Source organism: Pangasianodon hypophthalmus, chromosome 11, assembly GCF_027358585.1.
Source record: "Pangasianodon hypophthalmus isolate fPanHyp1 chromosome 11, fPanHyp1.pri, whole genome shotgun sequence".
NCBI classification, from domain to species: Eukaryota; Metazoa; Chordata; class Actinopteri; order Siluriformes; family Pangasiidae; genus Pangasianodon; species Pangasianodon hypophthalmus.
In genome coordinates, this window is record NC_069720.1 from 6085031 (window position 1) to 6108105 (window position 23075).

Below are 23075 nucleotides of genomic sequence, written 5' to 3' on the forward strand. Positions count from 1 at the left end.
ACAGGATATGCAACATGGATTATTCTGTGCATGCATGCAGCTAGTTAGTGCTTTCATCCTCCGTCTCACGGCGGTGTGCTAAGAAGAAAAAAATGTTGAATGGTGCTACAATTATCCTCACTTTATCACTTGTTCCTTTACCTATTCTTGGCTCATCATCATCATCATCATCATCATCATCATTATTTTGCCCTGCGCCCTCTCTTTCTCTTGCTCCATCTCTTAAAAGCCATTACCGGCTCCTCCTTTCTCTGCTCCTCCACCACTAATTCCATTAGCTCTAAAAGAAAATACAAAAGGATTTTGTATTATGATAGTGATCGATTATTATTCTGCCGCCGAATCAGTGCTGCAGGCCGAGCTCTGTGTTTAAACACCATTTTACTTTCGCAAGCTTCACAAAATAAGCTTTTTTTTGGTCTGACATCACATTTTATCTTTCGACGGTTTAATGGCGCAGCTTAGGAACTCTTTCGGTTTTAAGCTGAGGTCCCGTCTGGGTGAAACGCTAATGTGGGTTTGAGACGCAGCCGTGCTTTTAGCAAATGGCTCCCTACTGATCAAATTAAGGAAGCACAACTCCTCAAGCATGATGGACCGATTCTGTTACAAATCCAGTAAGGTTGCCAGATCAGATCAGATCAGTTCAACCAAAAATGTGTAGTCATTTCATAGTGATTATAAACTGATGAACTGGATAATGTTTAGAATGTGTCACTTTACATTTACGAGTCTATTACTCCACTCCATTATGTAAATAATAAAATGTGCTCTTATATGAAAATAATATTCTCATCCTCAGTGTGGTAACAGTTATCTCAGCACCCTGTTGTTGATCATTTTCTTATAACAGCACAATCCAAAGTGTTTTATCTCTCTTATACCACAGCACTTTGCCCATAATTATAATTTTTATTCATTAAAACTGACATATCATTAAAGGACAACAATTTTTATCTGTTTATAGTTACAGTTAGTTCCCATTATCACTTATGTTATAGCAGTTTTCAACAGTTGCTTCCTCACCAGTCACGTCCTCTTTTTCTGTCTTTCTACAAAACAAAACAAAACACACATCATGATGTTACAGAGAAGCCAGAACGTGAAGCCTCTCCTATGGTGAAAAACGTAGTGTGACACTGGAGACTCCTTACATAAACCATTAATATAAACCTACGATTTGACTTACAGCCAGACCTCCTTTCAGGGCTGCTGTTATAGAAAATTATTCAACACCTTCTGACCAATGAGATATTGTGGTATAATATTAAATATTATTATTGCTTATTTGTTCCTAAGTGAACCCTGAAAGGTGGACTACTGACATTGATTTGTTTGTGTACGCATTTACATTAACATCGTAAAGCTCCTGTATTCAGAGCCGTGTAAAGAAAGCATTAGCCATCATCTCGCTGATATGATGGATCGATTTATGGAGAGACAGAAAAGCCAAGACCAGCAGAGATCTTGCAGATAAGCAGCTTGCTCATTAGCTAGAGATCATCACTGTTTACAGGCACTACAGTAGATCTCTGACTATTTCCTATCTGTCAGTCTCCTGCCTCTCCCTCTCATCCAGGAAAGAAAAGCTGGCTAACACTATTACTCCTACAAATGGCCTCTGGTGTTTTTTTTTTCCTCCTTAAGAAGAAAAACAAGCCTGGAGCTCTGGGAGCAGAGTGGCCATTATGAAACAGGAAACTCAAGCCTCTGATTTCATGTAAACTTGGCAGAGATGACTGTAGGATCACAACTTCCTGATTGGACCGGAGCAAAGCCAAGGACCAGCTATGACTGATCATATCTTAGACAGCATGCGGTTTTAATCTCAGACTGATTAAATAAAAGAAGATTTACAATTTACCTTAAGAAATTTTAGACGTTTCATTTTGTCTTGTTTCCTGAAAACATCTAGGACATGTGTATGATCCCCAGAAGGGGGCGCTCTTGTGTGGTTTTACTTCATCCCATAGCATTTGGAACACCTTAAACATGTTGTGTTCATAACTGAGTGCTGAGTGCATAACTGTATCTGGCGTGCCGTGTTTATATTGTTCTCAGTACTTATTGGATGTCAGACAAAATATTTTTTAAAAAAATGGTGAAATGTTTCCAAAGCACCAACACCCTTTACTGAGGACTCCACCAATCTATCCACAGCTGCCTCACTATAACGTTACACATCTCTCACTGAACTCAGATGTTGGGTCCACCCTACTGGCTCAATCACACACATTCACACACGTACACACTCAGATCAAATGTCTATACACCAATAGCACAAGCAACATTTGTGGTTTTAAAAGGGAAGCTTCCGCAGCACAATATTCAGGTTAATTACAAAATCTCTTGACTTGGTGACTTGCGGGAGTTTTACTTACCCAAAGCTACTAATAATTACTTATAAATAGTTATGTGTGGAAGCCAAGAAAATAGAGAGAACGAGGCATGAAAATTTAATGCTAAATAAATCAGTTAAAAGAGCTTATCCTGGAAACACTGGGTGCAAGAATTCACCCCGAATGGGATGGCAATCCATCACAAGGCTCCACGCACACACACATTCACACACTAATTCACACCTATAGCGTCATCAGTCCACCTATATGCATGTATTTAGGAGATGGGAGTAAATCAGAGAACCTGGAGAAATCCCATAGAAACACAAGGAGAACATGGGAAAGTCCACATAGATAGTAACCTGAATAAGGTTCCATTGTACCCGAAAATACAGATAATGTGTCAAAATCTTAACTTAAACTGGAAGTATTCACCCACCAATGAACTCAGGTACAAGTCCAAAAGTTGCTACTTTTCATGTACGCAAGTATTAAAAAGCAAATGTTTTGAATTGATGAAACAAAGTAGGTCTGGCTTTGGCTTTTTCTTATACATCTCACGTAGCCTCTAGTTCTCAAAAACAACATGATAAGAACAACATCCTTATAATGACTATTTGGAAAAAACTTTCAAGATAGTGACAACTGATCCTCAACTGACGTCAGAGCAACTTTAGTTTCAGCCCTTATGTTTGGCTGTTCTTAAAATGCAAATTTCTATTTGTTTGTTTGTTTGTTAGTTTGGTTTTTGTTTGTAGGCTGCAAGCTCCTTAGTTAACTATAAATAAACACTTAATGTTAGCTACGTTATTGTTGAAGTTGTTGTATTTTGTAACGTTACACCTTAATCGCATACTACGAGCAAAACGTACGGAAGTTCATTATTAAAGATTGTATTGCATAGTTTCATGTAACATAATTCAGAAATCAACAGGTAACTAAATCTTTAATATTGTCTTTAAAATACAACGGTCTAACTGGAGTCTAAGCATTTTATGGATACATGGAAGGAAGAACATAACGGAAATAAGAATTGCCTATGACAACTAAAATTGTGGTCCTGGCTACAGTCCTGGTAACTATCAGATGAAAAATTGGGATGATTCTTGATATTTTTTTCGAGATCGACGAATTTGACTGGACGCTTTAAACAGAAAAAAAATAACAATAGAATAAAATGCAAATAAAAAGTGCTGGAGCCTGTTCTATTGATGCATATAGCATCGGCTGTATGAGAGAAGAAGAGACCACTGAGATTTGTAACGAGTAAGAAGTAAATAGTTTTTTTCTTCTTGAAAATGTAATTAAATAAGAGGTTTTAGTTTTATAAGAGTTGTTATTTCAATAACACCCAAGTAAAGTATAAAAACCCTGAAATAATACTTATGTAGAGTAATGAAATGCAGTTATTCAAGTATTTTCCTCCCCTGAGTTTAGGTATGTGAAACTCCTTTAACCTGCAGACGTGATTTAGTACCATAAAACTACACACGAAGAGAATTTGTTGTATTTACTGTGCAGCGTTTAATATGTGACCCTGTATATCACACTGTAGTGCTGCTTTTCCTTTCACTCGCCCCTTGCTAACAGCTTGCGCACAGATCTGTGGTGTCACCATGACACTCAGCATCCATGGAAACCTTTTTAATAACAGAGAAAGACACTGAAGCAGTGCATGAGAAAAGAGCTTCAAACTGTATGAGACGCAGCCGTGTTAATACGCCATGGCCTCGGTGACTGTCAGTCGTGAGGCGTGGCTGCCAGTCACAGTGAAATGGGTGTGGCCTCTGTACACTACCAACCAAAAATATGGATGCAATAGATCGAAATTATATTTTAGACATTCAGATACAGCTTTATGGGTGTAATGTAAATAGTGAAATGTATATATTTGTACATGCATCAAATTTTTTCTCTCTTCTTGAGTTAATAAGGGAAAAAAAACATAGTTTGTCATGTTAACAAGAAACCACAAAGGTGCAAAGTTCTCTCTCATGAAGAATTTCCCGGGTCAGAAAACCCGCTGACAATGAAGACTCCTTCCATAAACCCTAAATAAACATTTTCTTACAGAAAGCTTCCACATTTCAACAATTTTCCTTTGTTAAGTCAAAACACATATTTTAATCTGTTGATTTTTAGTTTTCATGTGGATGTCCACATTACAAGACCCTGTGTATAAGTTGTTACTACAGGAATTATAACATATTAAAACAAACGCATTAATGTTAACCTGTGATTTGAATTACAGCCAGAACTACTGTCAGAGCTGATATTAGTAAAAATAAGGAAATGTTTTGTGTAAGTAGGGGTGTACAAACTTTTCCTGCTAATTTCCCAAATCGAGCCTTTAATTCATGCTTTATGAAATGTCCGGCTGATGTCTTTCAAGTACTTTGAGTGCAGTCAGGAACACTGCAACGCATTTTCCATCATTGCAGCGCTCTTTCATAATGCTTCATAGCAGCAGCACGCTTTAAGTGCCTCTGCATTGGAACATACATTAAGCTAGCTTGAAGTGAGCATATTTAATATGAATACAGCTACCAAGCTATAAATTATTTATTCTGTAAAAGTAGGAAATGTTTCACTATATATATAGTGCCAGAGCATTTTGAGAAAATCTGTGTGTGTGTGTGTGTGTGTGTGTTTGTCTGGGAGGTTCTGGTTACAGTGATCCATGCGGATTATGTTGACACTCTCTGCCCTAGTGGAGGAGTGTGACAGGGAATCATCAGGGACACATCCTTCAACCTGACGCAGCCACACACACACACACACACACACACACACACACACACACACACACACGTTTGTCCTACTATCCCTGTTAGAATATAATGGCTTCCACTGATATTAACGCTAGGCTACACCTAAATCTAAGCCTAACCTTAACCCCAATAACCAAAGGAAACCATTCAGTTCTTATTTTAAAGCTAGTTTTTATTTTTAAAAAAATGAAAAATAAAAAAAATAAAGCAGTTTTCAAATCTGTCAGATATTCTTATCCTTGTGGGGACATCTGGTCCCCACCAAGATATAAAAACATACAAGCACTGTCTCATTCTACCAATCTAAGCCGTGTCTGCACACACCCACACACATGCTATATAAGCTCCCTTATTATAGAATGCCAACTGTTCCTAAGCAGCCGTTTTTTTTTTGTTTTGTTTTTTTAACAGAGCAATGGCTTCAGCATGAGATATGCCCTGTTTCTTACAACTCAGTGCTATCTCTGGTATGTACGCAGCTCACTACTCCCTAACTTCAAACCCTCACCCCTTAGAAAACAAGCTGGGTGTGTTTGGTGTTAATTCATCCACCAGAATGTGTCTGGTCTGCTTCATTTTTCCGAAACATGGAGCTAAACCAGCCGGATCAAGCCAAAATAGCTTTATCAGACACACACAAAAACACACGCACACACACAAACACACTACGTCTATTGTAGTGCACACTTGCCGCATGTGTGCTGAAATTCTGAGACAATGCTTACCATACAGTTGCTAAGTAACAAACCCAGCCAGCATTGGTGTGGAATAAGACGCTCCATCTGGCGCTGATACTCAACGCAGCTCGGCAGCCTGCGGATCTCTGACGATTATAACGTGAAGGAAAATGGGGGACGATTACCGCTTGACCACAAGCTGATCGCTAAATAGCAAGAATACATTCGCTAAGCACTTAAGCAACCCTCTTTACAAGGGAAGTGCTCATGCAGCAAAGTGCGCCGGTTCGATTTGATCAAATTAAGAAGCACACAGGCAAATATGCTAGCCAGCATTAAAGGAAGGAGTCAAATGGGCAAAACAACGAGACAAAATATAAGTATTGTGTTAAAGAAAACATGGAGTCAACTCAAATCTTTTTTTTTTTTAAACCTTATTCAAGTTCATGTTATCATGTACAGAAAAGGAATAAAAAGCATGCAAAGGTCAAACTTCTATTCTTCATACCGCCTGCTATCATGAAGGGAAAATGTTGAGCCTTTTTTACTCAGAAATACAGCTTGATGCAAAAGTTTGACCCCTCCCCCCTTTTTTTCTACAAGGATGTATCTTGAAACAAGACATCAATCCAAAATTGATGGCAAAATCAGCAGGAAGTAATTTGAAAAAGAACCAAAATCAAGACCTCACTCTCTTTCTTTGCACTCAGTAATATAATTATAATAAACCCACCATGGCCATCATTTAGGACAAAAGTGCAATTCAGGTCCTTTGGTAGATCATATGATCAGTAAAAGCTGGTAGTGACATTAGATGGGAGGCTAAATCTAACATCTGGGCTAGAAAGAATTCAGCCCCAGCCTCGCTTCATGCTTCTTCAGCGGTGCTTTTGTGCTTGATTCCACAAAAAATTCAAAATAATCCTGTTAACAGGAAGCAATTTGGCATGTGGATCTGGAATCTTTTTAATCTGTGAAAGACAGGGGAGCGTAGCCCTGCATACAGTCATTAGTTGAGGTTTAGTTCAACATCATGTACTTGAGCCGTACTTGTATAAACTCGCCTTTGTTAGACTGTCACACAATTTGCATTCTCTTTAACTTTGACCTGAGCCCTTGCATTGTCTTTGTATGTTAGATCAGTACCATGGAGACACCATGTTTAGTCCCAATGCATTCGTCCATGAAATCATGCTGGAGGGACAGGAAGTGCTGTGGGAAAGTTGGGACCTGGATGGCGTGAGGGCACTAGGGCTGCCCTAACCCTGATCTAGGTCACTCCACGGCTGCGCAACATGAATCTTGAAATTCAGTTTCACATTTTTTTGTTCTCCGTGTCTTCATTTGAGCCACTTGAGTGGATACCATATGCTTACTGTATATATATGTCATTTTTATGGGGCTGTTTGTGTATACCGACTTCAAATAATGAGTTTATGGCTTTAGTTCTGGTCTCCGACTTAGTTTTCCATATTAAATCCGACTGTTCTCAAGCCAGGGAGAATAGAATGTTCCACTCATTTGGAGACAAGGAATCTGAGACAAGAATTTGACTGGTTAATTGTATACATCACTTCCTGAAATGTTTCAACTGGTTCATTCAGCATTGACGAGTCTTGATTGGCTCTTTTAGTCATTTTCTATGGATTCCAGCATTTTTTTAAACGATACTGCCAAATGTGAGACACGACAACGCTCCGCTAGCACTGCACTAAATCTGGCATAATCTTAAAGCCGTCCAAACATTTACTGTACGAGGAAATGAAATAGAAACAAAAGGGAATGTTGTACAGCAGAAATATGTCTGTTCTATGACAAATATTCTCCAAATGAACATTAAGTCCATTCTTTCAAAAAAGAATATATTAATATTTTCTTAATAATACTAAAAATAATGCCCTATTTAAACAGCAAATACCCATTTAGTCATTAATGAATGCTCTGATAATTATAATTTTTTAAATTATTTTTATATAATTTAATTTATAATTTGTATATAATTATTATTATATATTATTATATTATTAATTATTATAAATTAATATACATTTTTTTGATTTTTTTTAATAATATATTTTAATCTTTTTAAAGGATTTATCAGTCTCCATAGATCCTGTCTTTATATATGACTCTTATTTCTACTTTTTCAGCCTCTGTGCATTATTCTACTGGTAGAATGTGGCTTTAATTAATCCCGTGAAAGATTTCCACTGTTAAAAAACACCAGCAGGAGTTGTGTAAGCCCACGCCAGATGTTAACACATCAGTTAACCAGAGGTCTGTTTGGGTTCAGGCAAAAATCCAAAAAACTTTATCAGATTGCTTGTTTGTAACATGAACAGCAATAACAGTATCAGCAGATGAGTAACCGATGACAAAATAGAAAACAAGAAATGTGGGGAATTCTGCAGAATGCTAGATGAGTCCTTAGTGCTCAAAAATGAATCACACATCTACAGTGTTTTTGTTTATCTGAAAGTCCTGGGATTTGATCTCATAACCTCCTGGTGACTAGCACAGAAACGCTACAAAGTTCTACAGGAAGACAAAACAAATGCCGAAAACAAGATGAAGGTGAAGGTTCTGCTACATTTACTTTCATTTCTTGCTTACAAAGATCCAGATAAGTCACTAGCATGACTAAATGGTGATAACAGTCACCCTTTAACGCTTAACCATTAATCTTGGTGATAAGACTCATCAATCTGAAATGCTGCTTCACATTACCACGTTCGACTAGTGCCAGGGACGCTGAACAAATGAGACGTCTGAATAAACGAACTTCTGTCCAATCATTTTTAAACACTCCGTTTACGTTGTACATAAAGCACAATTGCCTATACGAACTATGAGTTCTACAACAGTAGTGTTTGCGTTCTCGGTTGGATCTGCTGAAATACTTTGCTGGGTTTGCATCTGGATCGTGATCCACTGATTGATGGCCCCGTTTTATTTACAGCTGTCACTAAAAGTCATATAAAGCCGATCCAACATCTGATATTTTTTTCATTTCATTCAATTTACCACATACTTTCCTCATATACACAGAGGCAGCTTACTGTAAATCGCTTGCAAGAAAAAACCCTAATGGAGACAAATGTTCCCATCATTCGTCTGCCTTTTGTTACCCGGAGTGAACGTGTCATGTGCTGTGAATGTCACGCTGGCGAGAGAATGAGCTGCATTATGACCTCACTTCCTGAGTCTCTGGAAAATGTTAGGCGTTTTCCCCTTTCCCCCCACACACACACGCACATACGCCCCTTTGACAAAGACTCTCTGGACAGTACATTCATCCAAAAAGAACAGCAGAGCTACGACCCATCCAACAGAGAACAAATCACCCATAACTGTTATCACCAGCATGTCTTCCTGCAACTTCAACTCAAATCTCTAGAGAAACAGTATTTTTAATTAATCAAGCTTCTGTACCCTTCTGTACCTTCTGTTTTTTTTTTTTTTAACTCTGTGCAGTCCGACTGTGGAATGCAGTAAAATTAGATCCACTTAAGCTGAGATCAGGGCCAGCAAGGCTTGCAGTGTGGGAAATGTCTCGCCATGACACTGTTTGAGCTCTGTTAGTGAGTAGATGGCATTCCAGTGAGACGATAAGATAAAAATACTTGATTCTGGATTAACCATGTGATATAATGGCATATATATATATATATATATATATATATATATATATATATATATATATATATATATATATATATATGCCACATGTACTACAATAGACATACTTTGTGTGTGTGTACTATATACACACACACACACACACACACACACACTTTGGAGGACAATGAGGACTTTGTTAGCAATATATAGTGTAAAGTTATTTTTATGGACTTCTCCTACTCCTAAAAGAGGAAAAGAGAAAAGAGGAAAATGAAATGGAACAGAAAAGAAAAAAATAAAACAGAAGAAAACATATTAATATCATATAATGTGTCTTGTGTGCATCAAAAAAAAAAAAAAAAAAAAACTCAGAAATCGGCAGAAAAACATGAACACATACATGAGAGGAAAAAGAAAAGAAGAGAAAAAACAAAGAGCTAATGATAACAAAATAAGTAGGAAAATTTAGTGTGTTAGGTTTCTCATATTTTCTTTCATTATCTTCCTTCAAGTAACAAAAATATATAATATTATTAGTGAAAATATTAGGCTAAGAGTCCAGAGGGTGTACTTATCCTACTTCAGCATGATTTCTTCCATTTTTGGTTCTTTTCAAACTTAACGCTTACAACTCAGTTGTATTCAAAACACACATCCTTATCAGAGTTGGTAAATGTATGACTAAATAAATCGAAATAAATCCTCTGGTTAAAACTGAAGTATGGCTTTGAATTCTTCCCTCAAGTTCATGTAGAAAAGTGTAAACTATTAAATGTACTTCAAGTATGAACGTAAAAGTACAACAAAGATTCACGAAAGAAAAAGACACCTGCCTCAATTTCAAATCATAGACTGATTTTAGTTCCTGATCGTATATTAGTTCTTCTTTCACCAAAGAACTGTGGAGTGTAAGAAAAAATTAGCTAATGCTAAATAACAACAGCTTCATTCTAGCAATGTTAGCTAGCATGGTAATAACTGATCATACAAACTAGCTGAATGTTAATAACTAGCTGTCGCAAGTGTACATAGCAGCAGATACATTGAAGTGATGGTATAAGGGCTCATTATCATATCTCTCATATTTGTTAATATTGAGATTTGTTAGGAGGTCAACTCCTTGAAGCCGTCTAATGCTAAAAAGTCGCCTTATGAATCTACAAATATATGAGTGTAGAGAAATGAAGTTATCCTTGAAAATGTAGTGAGTATAAAGTAGGGAATAGAAACGTTACTGGGAATGAAAACGTTGTAGTAAAAAGTGCTTAACCGCTTAATAATGTTATTTTTCTGTTGAAGTATGATTTCAAGTACAACCTAAACCTAAACATTTTCCCATTAGGCTTAAATTCCTGTCCAGAATTGGTCACATCTTAACATGAGATAGCAGCGTTTTTGAAAATGAGGCAAAGAAAAGAACATCCGTGTAGAAAGCATTCTTCCTGCGATTCTGGATCATGCAGTTTTTGATTTTATTTTTACATTACGCTTCCTATAAGCAGAGTAGGCTATCATATGTAAAGAATGCTATTAACCATGCTTTTATTTCGTTCTAGCAGGTTTCCAGCTGAAGAGGTGGTCATGGAATGCTGGAGTAGGAAAGTTTCTGTTCGGAACGAACTAAAATGAAAAATAAATCATTTCTAATCCCTGGCAGAAAGAAGATTTTCTTTTGAAATGTAGTGAGTCAATAGATCAAGCCTAGTTTCAAAGACAGTTAAACCTCTTTGGTGTTTATCTAGGTGTTTATATTTTAACATCAACACTGCAAATCGTTCTGGCACCACCAGGATGACAATTCTGATTTACATTTGAGTCGCTTCTACCGGCTTCATCCACAAACTCTCGGAAAAAACAAGAGACACAGTTTTTTTAATAAAGATCGACATAAGCTGCGTATTTTCATGACAGGTTCCTCTGTAGCCCCCTTTTTATTCACACTGTAGCCCCTGAATGTGCAAGCTCATAAACCTGTCTCGCCACACCCTAATCTCTGGCAGCCAGCGAGACGCAGGGCTGGAATTGAATATATCCCATTTGGACCTGGCCTCCATATGCTGAAAAACACGCAGCTCAGCAGCCAGGTCTGGATGTCATTATACTCCCACTCGCACTCCTACTCTTATACACCATCTCCTCCCCCCTTCTGGCTGGCTCACTTTAACTCTCAAACACTTTTCCCAATCCTCGTACCTTTCCTCCTCCTCTTTTTCTGCATACTTCTTCCTATAAGAAAGAAGAAGCTCTGGTTCCTGATCCGATATTTTTGCCTCAGTGTCATTGGCCTGGAGGACACGAGCGCTGCAGTAGTGCACATTAATCAGATGCTAAAAGGGGCAGAATGACCACAGCGGATGAGAAATGAGCAGAGGAAAAATGAGCGCTAGAGGAAGTCGTTTTATACATTTATACGCTTATTCATTTGGCAGAAAGTAATCTAAGCAGGGAGCTGAGGGTCAGGGGCCCAACAGTGGCTCAGTGAAATGTACCACCATCATACATGCCTAAATGGTTTTCAGAAGAGGCTAACACTGTCACGCATGACAGACGTGACGAGATGCAGAGCAAACCCGCTGGCAAACAGCCAGTCTAGCAGTTTATTATACTGTGTGTCCATGCTATAGCTGATACACACACTGATGATGATGATGAAAAGCAAGATATTAGGAATGAGTCAATAGATTTTTTTAATTTGCTCATTCCAGAAAATCTAACTGTATATTAGTCTTTCAACTATTAATTAAATGTTTTTCAATGTAAGAACTAAAAGTGTCAAAACCACTTTAACAAAGGTACTTGTAGTATGTTTGTATGTATGTATGCCTTTCTGCGGTTAAAAATTCCTAAAAAGTACCCTTTTTGTTTTAAGCTTCCTCATACCACAATGTATCACAATCGAATCACATGTTTAAATTAATGCACTCGTTCTAATACGTTAACGTTTCTATAATAAAGGCTAGTTCAGAGGGACTTTATTATTCAATCTACGTTGAATAATGAATGAATTAAAAATGTTTTTTTTTTATTCAACTACAAAAACTTCTAATCGCTGAAGTTTTTCAGTAAGGAGACGTTTGTGTAAGATTTAGGGGAGGCTGCGGTGTCAGCACTTTGAACAATCAGAAGTAAAGCTATTCCTCTGAACAGCAAACATGACTCCATAACATAACAAGCTGTAGTTTTTCATTAAATTCATATTAACCTCAAGAGAAAGTAAGGGAATGACTGTTTATAGCTGTTTATACTAAAGGAATGAATTTCAGATATTCCACAATATTAAACGTAACTATAAATGGATAAAAAGTATCACATGTTGTTCTTTAATTAATTACGTTATGATGTAACAATGATCACTGCGCTGCAATACTTTTGGGAAACTCAAGGGGCCATGCAGTATAAAAAAAAAAAAAAACTTTAAAAAACATTTTTTTTGTGTGTGTGTTCTGAGACTCATCTCTGACCAAGGGGTTCTCAATTTCCAGATTTTGATAAACCTTGGTTTGCAGTTAATGAGTAATCTTGCTCAAATCAACTCAGGTCAATCTTTAACCATGATGAATCCCAGCTTCACTGGTTTGTTTAAATATAAAAGAAGGTGTATTGCAATTTGCATTATAATCACAATATTTTATTTTTGTCCATTTCGTACTACTCCATGCCTATCCATCATGCACTCGCATGCCTTTTTAGGAACAGCGCTTCCTGCTTCACTCATGCAGAATGATTATGGAGGAAAAGACGAGATAGGCTGAGTGAGGTCAGTGACCTGGGAAGTGTATGTGTCACTTCGAGAAGACCTCATCGTTTCCAGAGCTGCGTCAGTTCAACAGCGTCATTGAGAAAACTCAGGTAAACACAGCTTTAATATCTTTATTATCAGCTATTGTTGAAGAACGTGGCATGATGTTATAGGAAAATAATCAATGACAGCATGGTGTGATGAAGCTGAGTTACTGTTACCAGATCGAAATTGATTATTTTGCTATAACAAGACATTCCAAAGTGTTTTGTTCCTCTTATACCACAGCAATTATGCTTTTTTTTTTATTTATTAAAGAATGTCATAGTTTTTATCAGTTTATTGTTACATAACTTAATGCAAGTGATAACATGAATTAATTTGTTTAACAGCTTCTTTTTTCTCACTGCAAGGGAAGACTTTCCCAAGGAAAGTTACAGCTTTACCTCTGACTGTTGCAAAGCGCTGACACTGAAGACTCCTTCCAAAAATGTTTAAAAAAGTCTCCTCACAGAAAACTTCAAAGTAGTTAGCTGTTACTATAGAAAAGATATTTATCATATTTAGAACAAGCACATAAATATAAACCTGCGATTTGCCCTACAGCTGGAACTACTGTTAGAGCTGCTGTTCCAGAAAATTAATCAATACTTTCTGACCAATCAGGATTGAGAATTCAGCAGCGCTGTGGTATAAAGTGAGTTAACGCTGCTCACTTCTGCACATCTGTGAGATATGAGCACATCATTTGTGATCCTTGGGGAAACTGGAAAGCACTTAAGGTTGCACAAAAACTGTTCTATGATACACTGTGGATATGGTGCAACTGTAAAAACAGCACCAGCGTTGAGGCCAACAGGGCAAGTCACTGTGATGAGAAAAACAACTGGGAATGTGATGGAGAGAGAGAGAGAGAGAGAGAGAGAGATTGCTTTGTCAAATCAGAATTACAGACATAGACTGCAGACCAGACTTTAAATCCTGTCCTTGAAGGACTTTGTGGAAAATTTTTTATTCCTGCACGTTGTTGTGCTGGCGCAACAAACTAAACGAAGGCAGATGAATATTAGCACTCATGACTGCTCGAACATGTGTTCCATCATTACCAAATTATGAAAGATAATTACATTGACAAGCTCAACGGTCCTCATGCAAGGTACCGTCTTGAGTACAATATGAAATGTCATATGTAAAACACTTGGGGAAATGTTGTTATGGGAAAATAATGAATTTCGGGTGTTGTAACGAAGTATAGTTACTGTTACCATCTTGTTTTATTCCTCTTACACCACAGCAATTTGCCAGTGGTTACATTTCTTTATTTATTAAAAAAATGACACACCATGTTTTTATCCGTTGATTGTTACATTTTACATTTTGGAATGTCTGCAAAACTAGTTCCTGTAATTATTCGCATTATAGCAGCACCAGCCTCTGCTTTTTTTTTTTTTTACTCTGAAGTTAATAATAAATAAACACTTCTGTCAAGAAGACTTTGTGTTGGAAAATTTAGTTACAGCTTTACAAAGAGCTGACACTGGAGACTCCTTACAAAAATGCTAAAGAAATGTCTCCTTACAGAAAACTTCACCATATCAACAATTACAGAAAACTATAAAAATTAATTCAACACCTTCTGACCAAATTTCAGTATTCAAGAATGCTTTTTTTTTTTTTACCTGGACTCTCTTGCAAAAGAGATATTGCTAATCTCAAGAGACTTCCTGGTTAAATAAAGGTTAAATTAAAAAAACAATAAATAAAAAAATAATCAAATAAGTACGTTATATATAATGATTATTAATCATAAAATGCTAATCCAGTTTACTTCGAAATCCACCATCAAGTGTAAACGTACCCAAAAATGTACCATAGTGCAAATGTTTTTATAAAGATTTTGTTTTATATTCATTCTAGTCTTCTTTTTTTTTGGAGAAACTTGTAAAATAGAGCTACATTTAATTTTTTCCAAAAAATAAAAAAAAACACACAAACCATACAGGATGCACATTTTTACATTTGAATGTAATTTTGACAAATTACCAGACAACTATGAGCCAAAGAAATATTTTCCATTTCAATGTAACCCAGAAGTAGTTCAGCTGAAGGAGATTCTACTTAATCTGGCAACAGTACAAAAGTTTTGGCACTGTTTGAAAGTGTCTGGGTTGAGCAACTTGTTGACCATTTCTAATTCTTGTTATGATTAAGATATACTATATATATATATATATATATATATATATATATATATATATATATATATATATATATACATACATATACATATATATATTTATTATAACAAATACAGTGTGTATATGTATGTATATATATATATATATATATATATATATATATATATATATATATATATATATATATATATATACACATACATACATACATATACACACTGTATTTGTTATAATAAATTGCATCATTTGATCTTGCATAAAGAAAACAGCTTGCTTTCTAAGCAAAATCTTCAGCATTGTTACTTTCTCGACTAAAAAATGAAAGTGTCATGTTTGGCCACGTTTGGCCGTTACAAACAGCTTTTGAAGCTTTTGAAGCTCCAATTCGAAAGCTTTGATTATATAAAGTTTAGGGCAACTTCCCAGAATGTGTTTGTGGATACGTGAGGCCACATTCAGATTCATTTCATAGAAAAGCTTTGAAGATGAGATCACTATCAAGCAAGAGAGAGAAAGCATGTGGAACAAAGAAATCAAAGTGTGTTTTCCAGATTCATAGGACAAGCTTGGCTCTTTCACACATACACACACATGCACACACTCAGTCAAGCACAAACCGATGTATCCAAATATGGTGATACAGAACAGACTGTACAAATTCCCAAATTTCGGTTTAACTTCACTATCATTGTTAAAAAAAACAAAACAAAAACAACAACAAAAAAAACATATTGAAACACTACAGTCACTATAGGAAGTGTGTGTTTAAGCCACATCATGGAACTGAAGAACAATCACAACACAACCTTTTATTTTAAGTCTGCTTAGACAGTTATGTCCTATATTCATTATTACAATGATGTAGTTGCATTGTTGCTGAGAGAAACAGGTTATAGTTTCATTGCTTCCATTATAACCAATGTTAAGTACTTTAGAAAACGAGATATATTATCTACAAGAAAACTTATTTTCAAGACCTTCCATTAGCATATTCTCGCTAATATAGCAAGTAAAAAAAACCTTTGACTAGAGCTTGTTAAATTCAGAAACTCTGACTTAAGACTAGGGGAAAAAATACAAAAAATATTTCCTTAATTTGGAATTCCTGCTCCGAAGTGCAGATAAATATCCTCAAACCCAAGTTTCGCATGTGACATCAATTCAAGATGGCTGCTCACACCATCAGCTATAAGTAAAGCACCACTTCTCTAGTTTTGAATAAAATTATAGCAGTATTTATTTATTTATTAGTTTGCTGAACATCATAGATGTTCAGGTGGTCATTCATATTACTAAAGTTAGCTAGCTAACCTTTTGCTAGCTCATTAAATTTCACGGAGGCATGATTGTTTTTTTGAAAATGACATAATTCAAAGATCCCACTTCAGTCTGCTAGCACTTCTGTGGCTAATGGCTAGCCTCCTTTCTGACCCTAATGACACCTCTGTGCTGTGATGATTATACCAGAGCAGGAACTAATGTCTCTATTGTGAATTAGAAGCGCGATGTCCTGTCAGCTCTGGTGGCCATGTGTTGTCCTTCAGAGTGGGATTTGGATGAATTACAAGGTCCAGGGTCGAGGTTTGCATCATGACACAGCTGAACATTTGAGCTAAAGCGTCCAGCTGCAGGAATGGGTGGGTGGGTGGATGGATGGATGTGCTTGTGGATAACATGTCATTTTAAACAGACTAAACAGATTGGTGGGCTACAGCTGGGGTTGGGGGCGAGTGGAGAGTATCAGAAAGAGAATATAGATAATTACTACTGACACAATTATATACTTTACAAGCTTTATTGTAGTCTGTGATTTGGTTAAACATGGCTGGAAAATATAGTAAGCTGTACCTCAACTAAAAAAGCACAACTAGTATGTCTTTTAGATGTCCTAATCAAAAAGACCAGTTACCCTTTAACTAAGAAAAGAAGCTGCAAAAGAGAGATGAGGAGAGAGATGAAACATGAGAAGGCTGTCGATGCTCGGAGAAGAGAGGAGAGGTCTGGGGCTGTAGACCTCGCCCAGTCCCTCAGGGTCTCTCTCATTTCCTCTAATTCACTTTGGGCTCAGACAACAGCCAGTACGTCAGTTATGGCTCCGCTCCGACAAACATGATCAGCACACAAATATCTCTTCTGCTATTAGGCCTATTCTAGGGATTGATTTGTGCATAATAGGCTTGTTAATGCTGGAAAAACAGGGCTGCTAATATAAATCTGAGCTACTTTAATACCACGGAATACACTGAGCGAAGATATCTATTAATACACGAATCTGTTTAGCTGGAATTTTGAAGCATTCCAGCCAAACATGTTTTAATAAGCTCTCTATTTTCTGAGCGTGTGACGTTTAGAACTAAAAATGTTGCAAAAATGTTGTAGGAATGTTTCCATAATGTTATTTTTTTATCCAACTGGATAATCTGTATGACCAGCGTTCTAATAACATTGTGAACTACTTGTCAAATATTTTCCAAAACATTTTTGCTAGGATATTAGGAACTCGAATCTTACCAGACCATACCTCAGCTTTGGTGAATTCTCAAATCTGATTGGTCAGAAGGTGTTAATTAATCTTCATTTGAATACATTATTGTTTCCATAGTAACTACTAACACAGGGAGTTCTATAACTGATGCTCCACATAAACACGTAAGTGTTGATATGATAAAGTTTTCTGTAAGGAGATGTTTATTTAAAATTTATGGAAGGAGTCTCCAGTGTCAGCACTTTGTATGAGTCAGAGGTAAAGCTGTAATTTGAAGTTTTCTGACATCTTCAGGTCAGAGGAGTTTACGATTTCTCATTTCTCAGTAACTAGACAAGCTGTATTTTTTTTGTCTTATTTACTTTAAGAGAAATAGAAAAAAAAGAGAGGCTGATGAGGGAACAACTGTTTAAGCTGTAGCTGCTATAACATAAACGCTACCAGGAACTTGTACAGTGGACAATCCATAACATAGCATAACTACAAATGGATAAAAACTACAACATTCCATTTTTTAAAATAAATAAAAGATTGTGTTGGCAAATCTGTGGTATAATTGGAATAAAACACTTCGAGATGTGCTGTTATGGGAAAGTAAACATCTTCGGGGTACCCTATTACTACACACACTGCTGTGTTTTATTCCTTACAAATTCTAAACATATCAGCATAGCAATACAGACAAATTTGTAATCATAGCTCAAATTCTACTCTTTCTGTCCAAATTCAGACTCAAGGCCACCAAATTAAAGATGTAATTAGTTTTATTTACTATGAGGCCACATGAGGATTGAGCCAGTTCCCAAAAAGAAAAAAAGCAGACACACCAAATGGCCTTCATCTCTGTTTTAAACTCTGTAGAGTCTCGAGACCCAAAAATAAAGGCTAAAAATTCCAGGCAGTCCCGAGAGAGGCAGCTGGAGAAACATGGCCAAGACAGGCAGGGTGCAGACTATGGATTATACTGTAAACTCAGTCCAGGCATGCTTTCCTCCTCCCCTTTCTTTGTGACTGGGCCGCTTGTGGACACCATGTGTCCCTCACCTGTCGTCGGCGTCTTGTGACAGCTGGTCATTCGCTGATCAACTCCACACCCTCCCAAACTGCCCCTTTTCCTTCTCTTTTCTGTCACAGTAAACAAGCGAACGATACCACCTGTCCCACTCTAACACCGTATCTGCTGTGAAGCTAATTAAGTTATCCAACAGGTAGCTAGTAATAAAAACACGACCTCCTGGAACCCTGAGAGGAAGCAGCATTTTGAATTCAATAGCTGCTGCTAACTAGAGAAAGAAAACATGACGTCCTTGCACGTTAACATTTTATAATTCCAGTGTCCTTACATGACATGTTTACGACAATAAAACCAGAACGGAAATGATAAATATGAGATTAGTAGCATTTGTACAAAAAAAGACATGGTTTACAACAAATGTGTTGATACAAGCATAAACAGGTTGCGCTGTATGCTAATAAGGAAACATATGAACAAAAAAATCCCCCAGACACACAGTCTTACAAGAACACACATGTGCCCCAGTCATTCACCTCCCGGGTATGTGAAAATACCCGACTGTATCATTACACACACACACACACACACACACGCACTTCTCACATTGTGCTATAAAACAAAACAAGTGCACTTAAAGGGATACTCTGGTTTAGTTTTCAACTTAATCTCTATCCACCGCACAGACTAGAATTTCAGTTTTAACACTCTGACCTGTAATGAGAAAAAATACAAGAATGCTGTTTCACTGAAACACAATGACAAGTGAAGCCTAGGGGCAGTTGTTGAATTCTGGCAATAAACTTAAAAAGTCAAAGCAATTAAATTACAGTTAAAGTGTTAGGATGGGATTTTCAACTTTGCAACACCGAAAGAATTCAAATTAGTTCCGATTATTTACGCTTTCTGAAGGTTTTGTTGTATCTGTCAGAGTTACACAACAGCACTGGTAACAATGGCGTAACCGCTTTAATTTCCTCCCTTTAAAACAGTGTTTCGGAAAATGATTTTGAGTTTTATTTACGAATGTTTTTGAGTCATGAAAGTAGATGATTTTTAATGATTTTTCACAGACTTCAACAAGTGCCCCTTAGATTTCCATTATTTTCCTCAATACTGAGAAATGTGTTGAAAAGATCATCCACGGTAGTCACACATACACCACTGATGAAAAACACCCTGGTGTATTCCTTTAAGTGCTAAAATGCTAAATGTCACCGTGTGAAAAGATCAAAACCTTCAAAAGTGACCCGTGAAGTTACATTTACATTTATTTATTCGGTTGGTGCTTTCATCTGAAGCAATTCACAAGTAAGGGAGAATAGGGTACAAGTGTAAAAGTGCGCTGTTGAGGGCTGAGGGCCTTTTTTAAGAGCCCGATAGCGGCAGGTCAGCGATGTGAACTCATAACCTTCACGTCACTAGTACAGAACTTTCACTACCCTAAATGAAATCCCAACCAAAATAGAAACTTGTACTTTTAATCCTTTATGCTAAAAGAGCATTTTTTCTATTAGGTTTCTATGAAAGCAGAAAAATAATAAAATAAGCTCTTCAGTCTGTAGAAAGATTAGGGTTAGGGATCAAATTAATATTTGATACCTAAATTTGAATTCAAAGTCAAATCAAACTTACTATCACAAATAATCATATGTGAATGCAATCCTGAATTCATAATATTATGAATCAAGTCCTCGGGCAATTGACACACAACAAGTTTCATGTACTTCCGTCTAATTTGACTTTTGCGTTATTGTGTTAAATTAATTCGATTAAGTGACTTAAATTAGTGTGTTTATTCAGAGTTAAACAAATCATTGTGCACTGCTGGGTCTTTAAACTGCTATTTCAAATATGCTACTGTAGTCTGATATCTATAGATCTGGCCTTCATCACTCGGGGGTGCATGACTTCACACTTGTTGCTGCAATTAGCCATTTGGATCTGTTTGAAATTCCAGGGACTCACAAGTTTCAGAGCACCTTAGCACCTCCATATCCCACCTTTAAAAATCCATCTCAAAATATTCTGTTAGCTGAAATATTATTGAATAATAAAAGGTAGAATCCATATACCTGAATGTCTGTAATACTATTATGCATAAGGTTAATGATATTATTATGCATAAGGTTGGTGATATTATTATGCATAAGGTTAGTGATGCTATTATGCATAGCAGGCTAGCATCATTACCATGCTAATTTCATTGTGAGAAGTTGGAGCTTAGAGTTACATTGTTTTTCCCTGACCTTCACAAAAAACATGGACGCCCCCATGAAATCTTGTCTTTTGTTTGCTTTTTTCATCCAAAAGTCATGAACTAGCAACAAGCTAGCCAGCTAACATTAGTGAAATTTATGATAATGTTAACATTTGTAATGTATTTACCTTCTCAAAACTGGTTAATGTTATAGATTTAAACTACTAAAGTGTCTGTAAAGTGAATACTACTATAATCTCATTTAAATGTAGAGAAGTGCTACACGGTGTGGGCAGCCATGTTGATATGACATCACGTGCTCGTGCTGAACCTTTTCGAATTTCTGAGTAGGAATTCTAAGTTGTTGAAGGTTGGAAATTCCAAGTTACAAGCTTTAGTCAAACATAGCAATAAAACCCGAGCACTTTAAGTTAAAAATATCTCTATTGTAACATTTAAGGCATTGACTTTCATCAAGTATAAGGCTGCAGAATGCTGACAGAGCAGACCGGATGTGACAGACATCTCTGGACACGAGGGACAAGCCAAATGTGTACATAATGATTCGCAATAACGAGAAACATGCACACTGTGCAGGACCTCATAGCATTGATCCACATCAGAACAGCCTCTACAGTAACAACGGTCTATTTTAAATCCCAAAATGTCCAGCCAAATTATTTCCCTTAGTTGTGGTATTCTTGCTTGGTGTGTCACCAAGCAAACAGAAAAAAAAAGTGTTGTTCTCTGATATCCGATGACCCCTCCCTTTACGCTCTGCATCCTGAATCTACTGAGTGCAAAAAAGCATCCATATTTCACTTCACCGGTTTTAGTACGTCATCTGGGTGTACTTAATGGAGTACTACTTTCCTAGTGTGAACACATTACACACAAAAGTACATCCATCCATCTATCTATCCATTCTCTGTACTGTTTATCCTACACAGGGTCATGGGGTAACCTGAAGCCTATCCCAGGGGACTTGGGGCACAAGGTGGGGGATACTCTGGACTGGATGCCAACCCATCGCAGGGCACAACTGCACACACACTCACACACCTATTCACACACTATGGACAATTTGAAAATGCCAATCAGCCAACAAAGCATGTTTTTGGATTGGGGGAGGAAACCAGAGAACCCGGAGGAAACCCCCGAAGGACGAGGAGAATATGCAAGCTCCGCCCACACAGGGCGGAGACGGGAGCTGCGCCCCCAACCCTGGAGGTGCGAGGCAACAGTGCCAACCACTAAGCCAAACCACCATGGCCCCCAAAGTACAAATTTAGGCCAAGTAAATATCGCAGTTGTATGGTGTCGTTCTGGACCTCAGGTTACTCCAGGGTGGAGTTTTGCATATTGTCTCTGTGTCCATGTGGGTTGATGACTCTAAATTGCCCCTAGGTGTGAATGAGTGCGTGAATTTGTCTGTGTGCTGGTGGATTCCTGCCTCACACCCAGTGTTCCTGGGATAGGCTCCGGTCCACTGCCACTCTAACCAGGAAAAATGAATGATGAATGATGAAGATTTTGAATTTGGGATTCAGGTTCAAGTGCTATGTTTCTAAAAACAAAGTGAAACAGCGATTTGATTAGAGGAAAAACTTCACAAAGTCTTACACAACCTCAGAAAACTGAGGAAGGGAAGTTAGCGGTTAGCACGCGCTCTCCGGTGAGTGCACTCGAATAAAGGGAGCAGGAAGCCATTTGAGATGCGGCCCGGGATCACTATGGCGACTGGGCCGTTCCGTTACTCAGCGAGCTGCACTGGGAGGGATGTGCGTGGCAGGATGACATCATGGCGGGACTGTTTTGCTCGCTTTAACGTGGCGGGCAAAAACGTTCTCGTGCAAATGACAGGATTGTAGCTGGATGCGTACAAAGGCTGCAGCGCAGTGCAGCAGCGCAGGACGGTTTCATGGCCCAACTCTCCTCAAAACCTCAAAAAAGGGGGGGTCACGAAATCTCCGACATGCCTCCAGTGCTGTAGTTTCACCCACTCTCACTCTCACGATATAATTCGAAGAAAT

General features: G+C 37.4%; 1 protein-coding gene across 1 annotated transcript in view; it reads right to left on the reverse strand.

Annotated features, from left to right (window-relative positions):
• Positions 1 to 23075, reverse strand: part of sptbn1 (spectrin, beta, non-erythrocytic 1) — an 83010-nt gene that overhangs the window by 58947 nt on the left and 988 nt on the right. The gene's annotated exons all lie outside the window — the stretch shown is intronic.